This window comes from Schistocerca cancellata, chromosome 8, assembly GCF_023864275.1.
Source record: "Schistocerca cancellata isolate TAMUIC-IGC-003103 chromosome 8, iqSchCanc2.1, whole genome shotgun sequence".
Classification (NCBI taxonomy): Eukaryota; Metazoa; Arthropoda; class Insecta; order Orthoptera; family Acrididae; genus Schistocerca; species Schistocerca cancellata.
The window spans coordinates 22816285-22834155 of NC_064633.1; positions in this window are offsets into that span (position 1 = coordinate 22816285).

A 17871-nucleotide genomic window follows, 5' to 3' on the forward strand; every position below is an offset into this window, starting at 1 on the left:
CTGCTTCAAATTATCTGTATCTTTCCACACCACTCAGTTTACATTTAGTTACTCTATCAGCCCTCACCGTATGACTCAAGTGTTCAATTTTTGTTTTATTTATAGGAACAATGTTTCACATTATTAACATGTACTGAACGTCAGAACAATCTCTTATTTGCAGTGACACAACAGATTTTGTAGTGGATAGCTTCCACGATTTAGTTCCACCAAGCCTAAAACACTGCTCAAATAATTTTTGTAACATATTTTTAAGAAATTGTTTTGAAGCCGGTTCAATCGACATAAATATAATTTGAATGAAAACAGAACTACAACTTGCGAGGTGCTCTGATTTTTGTCATGGTGCACTGCATGTTGCATGACACTGGCCTTCTGTACTTCAAAACAATATAAATGATCATTGGAAATAAAAGCTGCTTCGTAATAATGGCATCTGGCTAGGTTTACCTGGACTACCTGATACATTTACCCGTCCTTGTCAGCAAATTAATGAGAGTAATCCTTTGTCATGATTTTATGCATTATGTGAACATAATATTTTTCAAAGAAAGTTCATCAACCTATTTTTACTCCTGGGATAAACAAATACAATAAAAGGGAAAACTAATCCATGACTGTCCAATTGCTAATGGCTTTTTATACTTTCATCTCTATACAAATTGAAAATCTCCTAATTCTTCAATATAGACAAAATCTAATTTGTTTATCAATTAGAAGCTCAGCTTGCTGTTTGGTCTAATGTGGGTAACTGCCCTAAGAATAAATTATTTTAAGAAATCACTGGAAACATTTTGCCATCATTCAGTTATAAATAAGAATTTAATTTAAAGCACAGAAACTGTATTATTGTTACATTTAAATTGTAATGTGATAATATATCCATATTCTTTGTAATTCACTTTTGTTTTGAAAAGTGTCCAAAATTTCAGAACTTTCTTCTTGTCGAAAACTCATGAACGAAAGCATAGTCCATAACATAAAGAATGAAGGCATGTCAGTCAGGTGTCATTTGTCTCTCAGAATTCAGATGCATCAGCTGTCTCTCTTTTTATTCATAGCTTTGACGTGTGAACCGCGTGTCACTTGTCTGCAACTTGTAAACGTTTTTCTAGACTGAGCTCAGCTCACTATATTTTTTGAAAAGATGTGAATCAGCATTTTGTTTTCATTATGTACAATATCATAAATATACATTAACATCTGTCATCTCCAATGAGTAGTGACTGCGTTTTGGAAGAATAAAATTTACAAATGATTACTCAAAAGCTGGAACTCAGTCTCATGAAGAAACACCAACAACACACAGACTCTAACGCCAGTGGTTAACGATTATTGGACTCACCAGGAGCAAAGGTAAATATTATCAGTCAATAATTATCGCTTTTCTTACAATTATTTCAATGTCCAACAACCGTTTTCTATACGCCGTAAGTCCACTAAATACTGAATTATAATTCATGCAGCAATATACTATTGAGAAGTGGACACTTGTAACCTGTAATTCTGGACAAAATACATCAACATACCTAAGTTTATGAATGAGAGCTGTGAAATTTGTTATCAATTATTGATGGCTGGATTAAATGTCGAGAAATAAAATTACATAGATCCCAAAGCGTTGAAATCATCCTATCGTTTTATGAGTCATAATACTACAGCTTTAGAAGAACTTTCTTTCCCGTGTATTATTTCTAAAAAAACGGACACTAAATTAATGTAGGTCCTGTGTTATTACTAGCTCATTCACCTAACTCATTCCGCCTTATTTTCTGTTGTGGGATGATAGTCTTGCTCACGAAACTGAAAAGGATCCCCTGGCACAAAAGTTTCGCTACCTGTAACATTTGATGAACAACATTGTGTTGTGCAAACGGATACATAGAACATGAGACGACGATGCCATGCCTGCATAGAAGCTGGTGACCGTACAGTAGACAAGTACAAGTTGCAAAAAACAACAACATTATAGCAAAATAAATGTTCTTAGATTTTATTGTCCTCAATAGAGCAACGGTAAATGTGAACTTTTACCGATTTTGCTTACAGCTTCAGCTAACTCGTGTTCGGACCAGAGTTTCCTATCTCAAATTTATACCTTTGCCCTTTCCTTTGGCTAGTGAAATTTTGAATCATCGTGGGAAACAGCCTCCAGGCTTACGCTTTCTAGCTGAAGCTATGACCTTAACAACTTACACTACTGGCCATTAAAACTGCTACACCACGAAGATGACGTTCTACAGACGCGAAATTTAACCGACAGGAAGAAGATGCTGTGATTTGCAAATGATTAGCTTTTCAGAGCATTCACACAAGGTTGGCGCCGATGGTGACACCTACAACGTGCTGACATGAGGAAAGTTTCCCACCGATTTCTCATACACAAACAGCAGTTGACCGCCGTTGCCTGGTGAAACGTTGTGATGCCTCGTGTAAGGAGGAGAAATGCGTACCATCACGTTTCCGACCTTGATAAAGATCGGATTGTAGCCAATCGCGATTGCGGTTTATCGTATCGCGACATTGCTGCTCGCGTTGGTCGAGATCCAATGACTGTTAGCAGAATATGAAATCGGTGGGTTCAGGAGGGTAATACGGAACGCCGTGCTGGATCCCAACGGCCTCGTATCACTAGCAGTCGAGATGACAAGCATCTTATCCGCATGGCTGTAACGGATCGTGCAGCCACGTCTCGATCCCTGAGTCAACAGATGGGTACGTTTGCAAGACAACAACCATTTGCACGAACAGTTCGACGACGTTTGCAGCAGCATGGACTATCAGCTTGGAGACCATGGCTGCGGTCACCCTTGACGCTGCGTCACAGACAGGAGCGCCTGCGATGGTGTACTCAACGACGAACCTGGGTGCACGAATGGCAAAACGTCATTTTTTCGGATGAATCCAGGTTCTGTTTACAGCATCATGATGGTCGCATTCGTGTTTGGCGACATCGCGGTGAGCGCACGTTGGAAGCGTGTTTCGTCATCGCCATACTGGCGTATCACCTGGCATGATGGTATGGGGTGCCATTGGTTACACGTCTCGGTCACCTCTTGTTCGCATTGACGTCACTTTGAACAGTGGATGTTACATTTCAGATGTGTTCGACCCTTGGCTCTACCCTCCATTCGATCACTGCGAAACCTTACATTTGAGCAGGGTAATGCACTACCGCGTGTTGCAGGTCCTGTACTGGCCTATCTGGACACAGAAAATGTTCGACTGCTGCCCTGACCAGCACATTCTCCAGATCTCTCACCAATTGAAAAAGTCTAGTCAATGGTGGTCGAGCAACTGGCTGGTCACAATACGCCAGTCACTACTCTTGATGAACTGTAGCATCGTGTTGAAGCTGCATGGGCAGCTGTACCTGTACACGCCATCCAAGCTATGTTTGACTCAATGCCGCCGGCCGCGGTGGCCGTGCGGTTCTGGCGCTGCAGTCCGGAACCGCGAGGCTGCTACGGTCGCAGGTTCGAATCCTGCCTCGGGCATGGGTGTGTGTGATGTCCTGAGGTTAAGTTAGGTTCAAGTAGTTCTAAGTTCTAGGGGACTTATGACCTAAATGTTGAGTCCCATAGTGCTCAGAGCCATTTGACTCAATGTCCAGACGGATCAAGGCAGTTATTACGGCCAGAGTTGGTTGTTCTGGTTACTGATTTCTCAGGATATATGCACCCAAAATGCGTGAAAATGTAATCACATGTCAGCTCTAGTATAATATATTTGTCCAATGAATACCCGTTTATTATCTGCATTCCTTCTTGGTGTAGGAATCTTAATGGCAAGTAGTGTAATTAAGAGCAGAGATTGTGCAGCCATAAGATACTCGTATACTCGTCTTACTAACAAAGAAATGTCATCCTGCTTTTTTGTCACTCCCAAAACCTGTATTTCCTGTGACTGGTTAGCTAATAGTCCCAGGTTGATACTATAGTCTTCGGATATAAGATTCCACACGTCTGCATAAATTCTAAATCTCCAGAAAAAATAACTCTGAAATGGAAAAATTTCGTTGTTATACACTCATTTCTCAGATAATGTACGGAAAAGGTAGCTTATGGCATGCCCCAAAAAAATAATGGAATTTAAATCAAGACTAATTAAATTCTAGATACTTTGTTTACTTTTCTCTCGCAAAAATCCAGTTAATTTCTGACTGACTCAGAGAAACTATTCCTCCAGGGGGATGAAACCGTCCCGAGTTTACTGAAGCAAAAGTCGCCCGGTGTACCCCCTGACAAGAATGTTACTGCATGTCGTCTCCCGGTCTCTTGTCCCAGAGTTGCGTAACAATGAGTTCTCTAATTAACGGCGATAATTTCCGGCGGAAGTGACAATCGGGCGGCGGAAGAGCCAGGCGGCTGCTCCGTCGTCTGCAAACATGCTTCGCGCTAACGTCGTCTCCCCAGTGTTTTGCCGCCGTCTGCAGCTAAGCTATGCAATTACATGCCCTGAAATATTCAACTTGTCCGTCTCCCTAATTTCCAGAACTGAGTTTAATCTCTGGAGGTATTAAACATCTACCTCAATTTTGTGTCTCCACTCGACACAGGCGTTGGAGCGTAGGACACAAAAGTTACATAGGCTCGTTAAACTCTAAGATCACATCGAGTATACGAGGAACGAAGGAAGCCAAAACTTAATGATTAAATACACAGTCTCACACTTTCCTTTACTTCTTCCTACTTGTAACGTGACTTCTGAATAGGAACCACGGTCCCATATTAAATGCTTATCAGCAGTTTAAGTTAATACACTCTTCAACAAAAGCAGTCAAGCTCCCAGAAAGGGAGAAGGAAATGAAACAAAATTTCACTGGTTGAGATGGTACACTATATGATCAAAAGTATCATGACAATGCCGGCCGTGGTGTCCGAGCGGTTCTAGGCGCTTCAGTCCGGGACCGCGCAACTGCTACGGTAGCAGGTTCGAATCCTGCCTAGGTCATGGATGTGTGTGATGTCCTTAGGTTAGTTAGGTTTAAGTAGCTCCAACTTCTAGGGGACTGATGACCTCAGATGTTAAGTCCCATAGTGCACAGAGCCATTTGATATCATGACAATGAAAATGACATACAAATTCGTGGCGCCCTCCATCCGTAATGTTGGAATTCAGTATGGTGTTGGCCCACCCTCAGCCTTCATGACAGCTTCCACTCTCGGAGGCATACGTTCAATCAGGCGCTGGAAGGTTTCTTGGGGAATGGCAGCCAATTTAACACGCAGTGCTACACTGAGGAGAGGTGAGGCCTGGCACGAAGATAGCGTTCCAAAACATCCCAAAGGTGTTCTATACGGCTCAAGTCAGGACACTGTGCAGCCGCGCGGCATTAGCCGAGCAGTCTAAGGCGCTGCAGTCATGTACTGCGCGGCTGGTCCCGGTGGAGGTTCGAGTCCTCCCTCGGGCATGGGTGTGTGTGTTTGTCCTTAGGATAATTTAGGTTAAGTTGTGTGTAAGCTTATGGACTGATGACCATAGCAGTTAAGTCCCATAAGATTTCACACACATTTCATTTCAACACTGTGCAGGCCAGTCTATTAGAGGGATGTTACTGTAATGTAACCACTCCGCCACAGGCCGTGCTCGATCGTGTTGAAAGATGCAGTCGCCGTCACCGAACTGCTCTTCAACAGTCGGGAGCAAGCAGTTGCTTAGAACATCAGTGTAGGCCTGTGCTGTCACAGTGCCACGCAAAACAATAGGGGGAGCAAGCCCCCTACATGGAAGAAACGACCACACCATAACACCACCGCCTCCGAATTCTACTGGTGGGCACTACAGACGCTGGTAGATGACGTTCAGCAGGCATTCGCCATACCCACACCGTGCCATCGGATCGCCACATTGTGTTCCGTGATTCGTCACTCCACACAACGTTTTTCCACTGTTCAATCGTCCAATGTTTACGCTCCTCACACCAAGCGAGGCGTCGTTTGGCATTTACTGGCGTGATGTGTGGCCTGTGAGCAGCCGCTCGACCACGAAATGCAAGTTTTCTCACTTCCCGCCTGACTGTCATAGTACTTGCAGTGGATCATGATGCAGTTTGGAATTGCTGTGTGATGGTCTGGATAGATGTCTGCCTATTACACATTACGACCCTCTTAAACTGTCGGCGGTGTCTTGTCAGTCAACAGACGAGGTCGGCCTGTATGTTTTTTGTGCTGTACGTGCTTCTTCACGTTTCCACTTCACTATGACACCGGAAACAGTGGACCTAGGGGCGTTTAGGAGTGTGGAAATTTCGATTACAGATGTCTGACACAAGTGACACCCTATCACCTGACCATGTTCGAAGTCTATGAGTTCCCGGAGCGGCCCACTCTGCTCTCTCACGAGGTCTAATGACTACTGAGGTCCCTGATATGGAGTACCTGGCAGTAGGTGGCAGCACACTGCAACTAATACGAAAAACGTATCTTTTTGGGGGTATCAGGTAACTTTTGATCACTTAGTGTCTGTGAAGTTATTTTACTGTTTACACAGTCAAATTCATGAATAATTTAGCACATGGGTTCACTGTCTATATGATGTTGTACCCCCTCTGACCTGGATGAATGCCTTATTCGGTTGGAACGGATGTTATGAAGCCGTTGTATACTTTCCTGGCCCAATGTGGCCTACCACTGCTTAATATTCTGGATTCTGGCGGCACTGAGACAGAACTGACGTTCGAGTTGGTTCCACACATGTCCTATCGGGTGCAGATCTGGGGCCCCCATTGGCCAAGGAAGAACCTCAGCATCACGCATTCATAGCGACACGTCCCATGTGAAGTCGAGCGTTGTGCTGTTGTAAAATCGCACCACGATACCGTAGCGTGAGAGCTAACTCATGAGGACCTAGGATGACCGCGACGTATCGTTGTGCCGTCACAGTTCCCACGATCATCTCCAGCAGTGACGTAATGTTTAGGGCCCGGATTTTAATGACAAGTCATATTTTTTTTTCCGAACTATAGGGTGAATTTTAGAACAATTTCTACACAATTCTAGACATTTTAGTGTCGAAAAATGTATTTTGATTGAGCATGTAAAGTCATATTTCAACAAATGTTAGTAATAGGTCGTATTGCGGCTAACCTTTAGTATAATAGGTCATATTTCCGTCAACTTTTGCTAAAAATGCATATACCGTTTTTCTCTTGTATTACGGGACACACGAATAAGAAAATGAATATGTTGCACAAGAGACAACATTTAACGTGCTATCATGAAAGATAAACAGATAAATTAGTACACAGCTTTATTTCTCAGGACTGTAGCAGAAAATCGGTGTACCACAACAGTCGTTTCGCGAACATAAAACATTGTTGCGCAGAGTCGACAATACGCTTTCAGAGCCACCGGAGGCGGCTTCTGCCGTAATAATCACCGCAGTCGCACAGGTCTTCCCAGTAACCAGTTTGAATACAGCCTTTGCCTTGTTCAACATGCCTAAAGCAAAGTGCTCCGACAGCGTGAAGTTGCCAGGATATGTTCGAGAATTTGGAGAGAAGTTCTTTAGTACTGATGGTAACTGTGTGAAGTTAAAGTTAGTGCAGAAAAGCGCTTTAATGTGCAACAACACTATAATACCGCTACACACAGCAGCTGTGTGAAACGAAGTGCTGAAAATAACAGCAGGCAAACTCTGTTATTTGAACAGACAGGTCAATCGTCAACCGTGCAATCATTCTGCAAGGATTTGTGAGAGATGATGATGTCCTGCAACATCCCACTGGAAAAGCTGAAGAATCCACGCTTCAGACGGTTCTTGGAGAAGTACATCACACATCCAGTTCCAGATGAATCTACACTGAGAAAGAACTAATTATCCGTATGCTACAATGATGTGCTCAACAAAATACGAATTACTATTGCTGAGCAAAAGATCTGGCTGTCGATAGATGAAACTATGGATATTAGTGGGCAATATATTGCAAATGTTGTTGTTGGTGTTCTGAAAGTTTATGGCCCTGGAGATATGTTCCTACTAACTTGTGAAGCTCTCGATAAGCAATTCGACGATTGCTATTTTGTTTGACAACTCTCTGAAACTACTGTGGCCGGATGGTGTGAAAAGAGACAATGCTTTGCTGCTTGTAACAGATGGTGCTTCATATATGGCTAAAGCAGCCAAAGGGCTTCAGATTCTCTACCCCAGTAATGTGTACGCCACTTCCCGTGCATATGCGTTGTACAGAGTTGCCGAAGAGGTGCGATCAAATTACCCTGACGTGCACAAATTAATTTCCTGTGGCAAGAAAATCTACGTGAAGGCTCCGCTACGGTTGCAGAAATTCAAGGAACAAGCACCTTCAACGCCCCTCTCACCTAAACCTGTTCTTACACGATGGGGTTCTTGGCTTAATGCTGCTATTACTGCACTAACTACACCCAAATAAAGACAATCTTCTGTGATCTTGATATCGATTAATAAAATGCTATCAAAATTGTGAAAGAAGTTTTTACAGATACATTGTCTCGAAACTTGGCATACGTCATCATCAATTTTTCAGTGATATCAAAAGCCATCAAACGACTGGAAGGTGTTGGCACTCAGCTATGTGAGGCCGTGAGTATTGTGCAACAGGTACAGAGTGAGTTGTGTCGAGCTCGTGGTCATGTGGCTGACAAAGTGAAAACCAAATTGCAAAGTGTTCTCCAACGGAATCCTGGATATTCTACACTGTGCAAAATTAGTGACAGTCTTTCAGGGAATGCCGCAACATTTGAAGATACTGAAACAAAGCTGAACTCCAGTAACCTGGCTGCCTTCAAATACACTCCAGTGACGTGAAGTGGAGACGAGCTTTTCCAGGTACAAAACTATCCTCAGCGACAACCGTAGATCTTTGACAATGGAAAACCTGAAAATGCACCTCGTGATCCAGTGCAACGTTGCAGATACTGAAGATTGACATACGGTATTAAATAATGTGAAACGCTTTAAATACTATGTAGAACTAAAAACATTCTTTTACTGTTTCGATAGATGATCTTTTCACTGTAGTTTGTGTTTAGAAAATAAAACATTCAGACATCCAAAAAAAAGGTGCAAATTAGCCACAAACCCTGCAGAAAGAAAGAACTATATTTATAATACACTCCTGGAAATGGAAAAAAGAACACATTGACACCGGTGTGTCAGACCCACCATACTTGCTCCGGACACTGCGAGAGGGCTGTACAAGCAATGATCACACGCACGGCACAGCGGACACACCAGGAACCGCGGTGTTGGCCGTCGAATGGCGCTAGCTGCGCAGCATTTGTGCACCGCCGCCGTCAGTGTCAGCCAGTTTGCCGTGGCATACGGAGCTCCATCGCAGTCTTTAACACTGGTAGCATGCCGCGACAGCGTGGACGTGAACCGTATGTGCAGTTGACGGACTTTGAGCGAGGGCGTATAGTGGGCATGCGGGAGGCCGGGTGGACGTACCGCCGAATTACTCAACACGTGGGGCGTGAGGTCTGCACAGTACATCGATGTTGTCGCCAGTGGTCGGCGGAAGGTTCACGTGCCCGTCGACCTGGGACCGGACCGCAGCGACGCACGGATGCACGCCAAGACCGTAGGATCCTACGCAGTGCCGTAGGGGACCGCACCGCCACTTCCCAGCAAATTAGGGACACTGTTGCTCCTGGGGTATCGGCGAGGACCATTCGCAACCGTCTCCATGAAGCTGGGCTACGGTCCCGCACACCGTTAGGCCGTCTTCCGCTCACGCCCCAACATCGTGCAGCCCGCCTCCAGTGGTGTCGCGACAGGCGTGAATGGAGGGACGAATGGAGACGTGTCGTCTTCAGCGATGAGAGTCGCTTCTGCCTTGGTGCCAATGATGGTCGTATGCGTGTTTGGCGCCGTGCAGGTGAGCGCCACAATCAGGACTGCATACGACCGAGGCACACAGGGCCAACACCCGGCATCATGGTGTGGGGAGCGATCTCCTACACTGGCCGTACACCACTGGTGATCGTCGAGGGGACACTGAATAGTGCACGGTACATCCAAACCGTCATCGAACCCATCGTTCTACCATTCCTAGACCGGCAAGGGAACTTGCTGTTCCAACAGGACAATGCACGTCCGCATGTATCCCGTGCCACCCAACGTGCTCTAGAAGGTGTAAGTCAACTACCCTGGCCAGCAAGATCTCCGGATCTGTCCCCCATTGAGCATGTTTGGGACTGGATGAAGCGTCGTCTCACGCGGTCTGCACGTCCAGCACGAACGCTGGTCCAACTGAGGCGCCAGGTGGAAATGGCATGGCAAGCCGTTCCACAGGACTACATCCAGCATCTCTACGATCGTCTCCATGGGAGAATAGCAGCCTGCATTGCTGCGAAAGGTGGATATACACTGTACTAGTGCCGACATTGTGCATGCTCTGTTGCCTGTGTCTATGTGCCTGTGGTTCTGTCAGTGTGATCATGTGATGTATCTGACCCCAGGAATGTGTCAATAAAGTTTCCCCTTCCTGGGACAATGAATTCACGGTGTTCTTATTTCAATTTCCAGGAGTGTATTTTGAGAAGTGCATTTTGTATTACTTTATGGTGAATAAGAAATTAAATAAACAAACGAGAATGCTTTAAATAAACTTCTGTTAAGTCATATTTTATTTTAAGGTCATATTTATGTAAGTTTTAGGTCATAAATGCTTGCATATTTCACTGTTTTACAGGTAATTAAAATCCGGGCCCTAGTAATGTTATACCCCACTCCTATTGTTTTTTGGTACCAGTACTAGGAGTGACACTGCTGTACATTTCCAAAATGGTGATAAAGTTGGACATCTCCCCATGTCGCCGCCATATTGGTCGAAGATGGTCACACACGGTAGTACAGAATCACGATTAATCACTGATCACCATTCTCAAAACGCAGCTTTCGTTGTGTTTTACGGCAGCCTACGCTTGTGAGTGTAATTCACCAGTCTGGCTGCCGCTAGTCCCTGATCAATGGCGTGGAATGACACGGAAGCTCATTACTTCTTCATGGATGGCAGGCGCAGAGGAGGGGGTGTTGCTACATGCGACTACGGCGATCCCCCCTTGTGGTGGTCAGACGTGGCCAACTGAGACACTGACAACGAATATGCGTGCCTCATGTTCCCGTGCTGTCCATCATCGCTCGCCCATGTCATCCGAATGCTCCATATACTTGGATACTGCACTTTTCGACCAGCTGGCTAAATGGAGACCCACAAGAAAGCCCTTTTCAAATTCTGCAAGGTTCTGATAACGCTGTCTGACACGAGTCCGTGGATCTCCGTGTTCTTCACAGTGGTGACTTGATATTTGGCACTGTTCGTGTCCCTTATATACCCTGTCAGGTTCGGTATCAACACTAAACACGAACAACACTAATTCACTGGTGCCCGTTTGTCTCACAGAATTGTTTCTCTAATAATTTACATGTTCTCTGATGTGTGTATCTGTACAGAGTACGTTGACATCCGACCATATCTTTTGGGTACTTCACTTTTTTATGCCAGGTACTTTAAGCCAATGACTGTGAAATTATGGCAAACATCGATACGAGGGGGTATCAAAAAAAAAAAGAGAAAAGAAATGGGATATCATTGCAGTGGGCGGAGCTTGTGTAGTATTTACAAAAGACCTTCGTCGTAAAATTCTGCCGCCTGAGACTTCGGCCAGTGAGTCACTCCCGCCTGGAGTTCCGCGTCGTCATCAAAGCGCTGCATTGCAAGCCAGTTCTTCACCTTGGGAAACAAGTGGAAGTCGCTTGGTGCAAGATCGGGGCTGTTGGCCAGATGAGGGAAAATTTCCCACCTGAATGAATTAATGAGTTCTTTAGTGCGGTTTGCTGTGTGAGGTCGGGAATTGTCGTGCAAAAACAAAATTTTGGACGTCAGCTTTCCTCGGTGTTTGTTTCGAACTGCTCTTCTAAGGCTGTGCAAAGTTTGATAGTACCAGACAGAATTTATGGTTGCTCCACGTTCGAGAAAATCAATAAGAAGCACACCTTGCCTATCCCAAAAGACTCTCGCCATCAACTTCCTTGCTGACAAGGTTTGCAAACATTTTCTTGGTTTTGCGGGGGACCTTGTGTGTCCCTACTCCATGGACTGTAATTTTGTTTCGCAATTCACGTGTTTCACCCAAGTCTCGTCACCTGTTACGATTCGATCTAGTAATGAATGACCATGTTTGTGGTAGGCCTCCAGAAATGTCAACGTCGCCGCCATTCGCTGTTCTTTATGGTGCTCTGTAAGTACTTTGGGCACCCATCTTGCACAAAATTTGTGGTAGCCTAGCTTTTGAGTGACAATTCCAAACAACAAAGTCCGTGAAACTGTCGAAAAGAAAGCGAAAGCTCCGTTATTTTAAGGTGATGGTTGTGTTCATACAAATCGCACAGTTCACGATAAATTTCTGTAGGTTTTAAGGTTTTTGCCAACAAAAACCGTATCACAGACCGCACCTCACAACTGGCGGGATTTTCGATTGCAGCGCACATTTCAAATTCGAATATCGAAAAAACCAGACGCGCAGAGGCGTTCCCGCTGTCACGGATGGATGCCGACTCAGCTGCCGAGCACATATGCGATCAGCGAGCGCCTAGCGGAGTCAGACGGAAACGTTCCCTACTTTCTGAATAGCCCTCGTATTTCTGCCGTAAAGCGTGTGTAGCGTAAATCATTGCCAGTTCAACGTTCAGGTCTGTTATCGAGCTGGCTTGTTCTGTTCATCTGCTGTGGTTGTTTTCGCTAGCACTGTTTTGTTCTTGTTTCGCTTTTTATGATGGCAAGTGTAAGTGAACAATGCGCAACTGTGACATTTTATTTCTACTCGGTAAAAATGCTGCTGAAACTGTTTCAGTGTTGGAAACAGCTTACCGATATGACGCTATGGGAAAAACTCGAGAATATGAGTGGTTTGCTCGATTTGAAAGTGGCGACATGTCGATTGATCACAAACTCCGTTCTGGACATCCATCAACTGCCGAATTGGCGAAAATACTGAAAAATTTCGAGAGCTTGTGCTCTCAGGCCGTCGACAGGCAATTAATCAGTTGGCTATGCAGGAGCGCGGTTCAGCGAGTTTAAACGGAAGATGTATAAGTGAAAAGGGTTCCTGCAAAGTTTGTCCCTCGGGCTCTGACTGACAGTCATAAGGAAAGGCGAGCTGAAACATGCCGTGTTTAGAAACAAGAGCTTGAAACTGATCCAGATTTTCTGTCAAAAGTCATTTCTGGTGATTATTCATGGTGCTATGGTTACGACCCAGAATCAGAGCAACAATCGAGCCAATGGAAGACGGCATCGTCAACCCGTTTAAAAAAATGTCGTCAAGTGAAATCAAACATCAAAACAATGCTGATTTGTTTTGTTTTTTTTCGATGCCAAGAGCGTAATTCATTCAGAGGTTGTTCCTCCAGGTCGGACCGTCAATCAAAACATTAATTTGGCAGTTTTAAGAAGATTGGACAACAGTATTTGACAAAAAAAGACCCGATTTGTGGCAGACAGGAGACTGGTTCTTCCACCACAACTACGCACCTGTACAAACAGCCATCTCTGTTCGAAGTTTCTGGCTAAAAATGACATGGTTCTGCTACCCGACACACCTTACTCGCCTGACCAGGTTCCGTGGGACTTTTTCTTGTTTACAAGCATGAAAAGGGGCATGAAATGACACCGATTTGACAACAGTGAAACAGTCAAGAACAAAAAACGAGGGAGGAGCTGTCAGCCATTTCTAAAGATGGCTACAAATATGTTTGGAACAGTGGAAGCACCTGTGACACAAATGTATTAGTTGAAACGGAGACTGTTTTTAAGAGGACAAGATTGTTTTGTAAACAATTTTAAAATCTATAGTTTTTAAAAAATTATTCCAATTTTTTGGGTACCCCTCGTATTCTAAAGCAATTCACAGCTCATTTTATAATACGCTTTTCAATTGTTATGCTCTAACTATGAATCAAAACATTTTCTTCTACGTACATGATGGCTGACAGATGACTGTATTTGTCGGCGTTCCATTAAGTTTCTAATTGTCTGTATAGGGGTCGCCAGAAATTTATCCAGCAGGTGGGGTAAGATTAATTTTTTCTGTATAACTGATTCGCTAACTAAAAGAACGTTTTGTGATCGAAAACTTTATATTAATGGAAGAACACATTACGTATATAAATGATCCAAAACATTATGACCAACTGTTTAATAGCCTGTAGCTTTGAAACACAATGAGCTAGCGATTCTGCAAGTCAAGGATTCGTGATATCCTTCCTCACTTTCTGGATATATACGCCACCGGATCCCTACCCACAGATTATGAGGCATGGAGCGGAGCTCCCTATAGCGTACCACATCAGTCGGATTATGATTAGGCGAATATTGTGACCAACACATCAGAGTGAGTTTACTGTCAAGCTCTTCAAACTAATGTAGCGCGAATCTTGCCTTGTGACGTGGGCAGTTATATTGGTGATCGATGCAATCGCGATCAGGAAGCACATCGGCATGAAGGGTTGTGGGTAGTCCGCAATCATGTTCACGTAGGCCGCAGTTCATATGGCGACTTCAGTTACTAACACAGGTTCAATGGAAGCCCATGTGAATGTCTCCCATAATACACTGAAGCGCCAAAGAAACTGGCACAGGAATGCGTATTCAAATGTAAACAGGCAGAATATGGCGCTGCGTTCGGCAACGGCTATATGAGACAACAAGTGTCTGATGCGGTTGTTAGATCGGTCACTGCTGCTAGAATGGCAGGTTATCATGATTCATGTGAGTTTCAACGTGGTGTTATAGTCGGCACACGAGCGATGGGACACAGCATCTCAGAGGTAGCGATGAAATGGGGATTTTCCAGTACCACCATTTCACGAGTGTACCGTGGATATCAGGAATCCGGCAAATCATTAAATCTCCGACATCGCTGCGGGCGTAAAAAGATCCTGCAAGAACGGGACCATCGAAGAATGAAGAGAATCGTTCAACGTGACAGGAGTGCAACCGTTCTGCAAATTGCTATAGATCTCAATGCTGGGCCATCAACCGTTCAACGAAACATCATCGATATTGGCTTTCGCAGCCCTCGTGTATCCTTGATGACTGCACGACACATAGCATTACGCCCCGCCTGGAACCGTCAACACCGACATGGGACTGCTGATGACTGGAAACATGTTGCCTGGTCGGACTTTTCTCGTTTCAAATAGTACCGAGTGGATGGACATGTACAGGTATGGAGACAACCTCACGAATGTATGGATCCTGGATATCGGCAGGGGACTGTTGAAGCTGGTGGAGGACCTGTAATGGTGCGGGGCGTGTGCAGTTTAGGTGATACGGGGCCACTGATACGTCTAGATACAACTCAGACGTGGCACGTACGTGAGCATCCTTTCTCATCATTTGCATCCATTCAAGTCCATTGTGCATTCCGACGGACCTACGCAATTCCATCAGGACGATGCGACACCCCACACGTCCAGAATTGCTACAGAATGGCTGGACGAACACTATTCTGAGTTTAAGTACTTCCGCTGGCCATCAAACTCCCCAGGCATGAACATTATTGAGCATATCTGAGATGCCTTGCAACATGCTGTTCAGAAGAGATCTCCACCACCTCGTACTCTTACCGATTTATGGACGGGACTGCAGGATTCATTGTGTCAGTCACTCCAGCATTACTTCAGACATTAGTCGAGACGATGTCACGTCGTTTGCGACTCTTCACTGTATAATAGTGTACAGATCAGCGTTCATGGCCCACTGCATGTTCGGAGCATCCTTTAGCATGGATGATGGCGTATCTAACAGGGAAGGTGATTCATCCGACCAAAAACCCCATATTTCCATTGATCCAAGATCCAATTTCGATGATCCCATGCTCACTTCAGTCGTAATTGACGATGTCGTCGGGTCAGCATGGGACACATACAGGTGGTCTGCTATGGAGAACCTTCCTAAACCATGTGTGCTGGACTGTGTGCTTAGAAACACTTGTGTTGCACAAGCATTCTCCTCTGTCGTAGGTACGAGCGAGGTAGCGCAGTAGTTAACACAATGGATTCGCATTCGGGAGGACGACGGTTCAGACCTGCGTCCTGCCATTCAGATTGATGTTTTCTGTGATTTCCGTAAATCAATCCAGGCAAATGCCGGGATGGCTCCTCTGAAAGGGTACGGCCGATTTCCTCCCCCCATCCTTGACATATCGGACCTTATGTTTCGTCTCTAATATCTTCTATGTCAATGAGATGTTAAACTGAATAATCTTTCCTTATTTCAGTCGTAGGTGTGCCACAGATCGTTGTCTATCTGCTCTATAGGCCAGGTAAGCCTCCGGACTATACGTTCTGTTATGAGGCGTGTACGTCCCACAGCAAGTGCGGCCAAGAATTTGGTTCACAAATCGTGGACTCGCTTGTGTAACACTATGCTCGGCCTATGAGCACGCTTCCCCTACTGCAATGTCACACTGTCTGAGTGCTAGGATGGAGGTGAGGGGAATCTGCGAATGCGACATATTTAGATGACAATGCAGTCGCACTGTGACTTGGTTTCATACACACATCAAAAAAAGTTTTGCATGAGCCCGGTTCCCATATCTCCTGAAGATAGTTGTTGACTGTGGATATTGTATCACAGACACAGTCCCTTTGAGTGATCAGAGATATCACCAAAGCCACCGAAAGATATAAACAGCTATGCATGAGCAGCGCCTTTTAGACCGAGGCGGTCCGACAGCCAATTAGTTCCAGTCATTCCACCAGGAAGTAGGTATACGGCTCGTGTTGTCTGTATTTCAACCATGCGTAGACGATCAATACCGCGGTTCGATAGCGTTGTTACTTTGTGCCAGGAAGGGCTCTCAACAAGGGAAGTGTCCAGGCGTCTCGGAGTGAACCAGAGCCATGTTGTTAGGACATGGAGGAGATACAGAGACAGGAACTGCCGACGACATGCCTCGCTCAGGCCGCCCAAGGGCTACTACTGCAGTGGATGACCGCTACCTACGGATTATGGCACGGAGAAGTCCTGACAGCAACGCCACCATGTTGAATAACGCTTTTCGTGCAGCTACAGGACTTCGTGTAACGACTCAAACTATGTGCAATAGGCTGCATGATCGCAACTTCACTCCTGACGTCCATGGCGAGGTCCCATTTTGCAAGCACCTCACCATGCGCCGCGGTACAGATGGGCCCAACAACATTCCGAATGGACAGCTCAGGATTGGCATCGCGTTCCCTTCGCTGATGAGTGTCGCATATGTCTTCAACCAGACAATCGTCAGAGACGTGTTTGGAGGCAACCCGGTAAGGCTGAACGCCTTAGACAAAGTGTCCAGCTAGTGCAGCAATATGCAGGTTTCCTGCTGTTTTGGGGTGGCATTATCTGGGGCCGACGTACGCCGCTGGTGGTCATGGAAGGCGCCGTAATGACTGTACGATAAGTGAATGCCATCCTCCGACCGATAGTGCAACCATATGGGCAGCATATTGGCGAGACATTCGTCTTCGACAATTAGCCCCCCATCGTGCACATCTTGTGAATGACTTCCTCCTGGATAACGACATGGCTCGTGTGGCCAGCTTGTTCTCCAGACATTAACCCTTTCGAACATGCCTGGGATAGACTGAAAAGGGCTGCTTATGGACGACGTGACCGCCAACCACTCAGACGGATCTACACCAAATCGCCGTAGAAGAGTGGGAATATCTGGACCAACAGTGCCTTGATGAACGTGTGGATAGTATGCCACCACGAATACAGGCATGCATCAATGCAAGAGGACGTGCTGCTGGGTATTAGAGGTACCGGTGTGTGCAGCAGTCTGGACCACCACCTGTGAAGGTCTCGCGGGATGGTGGTACAACATGCAATGTGTGGTT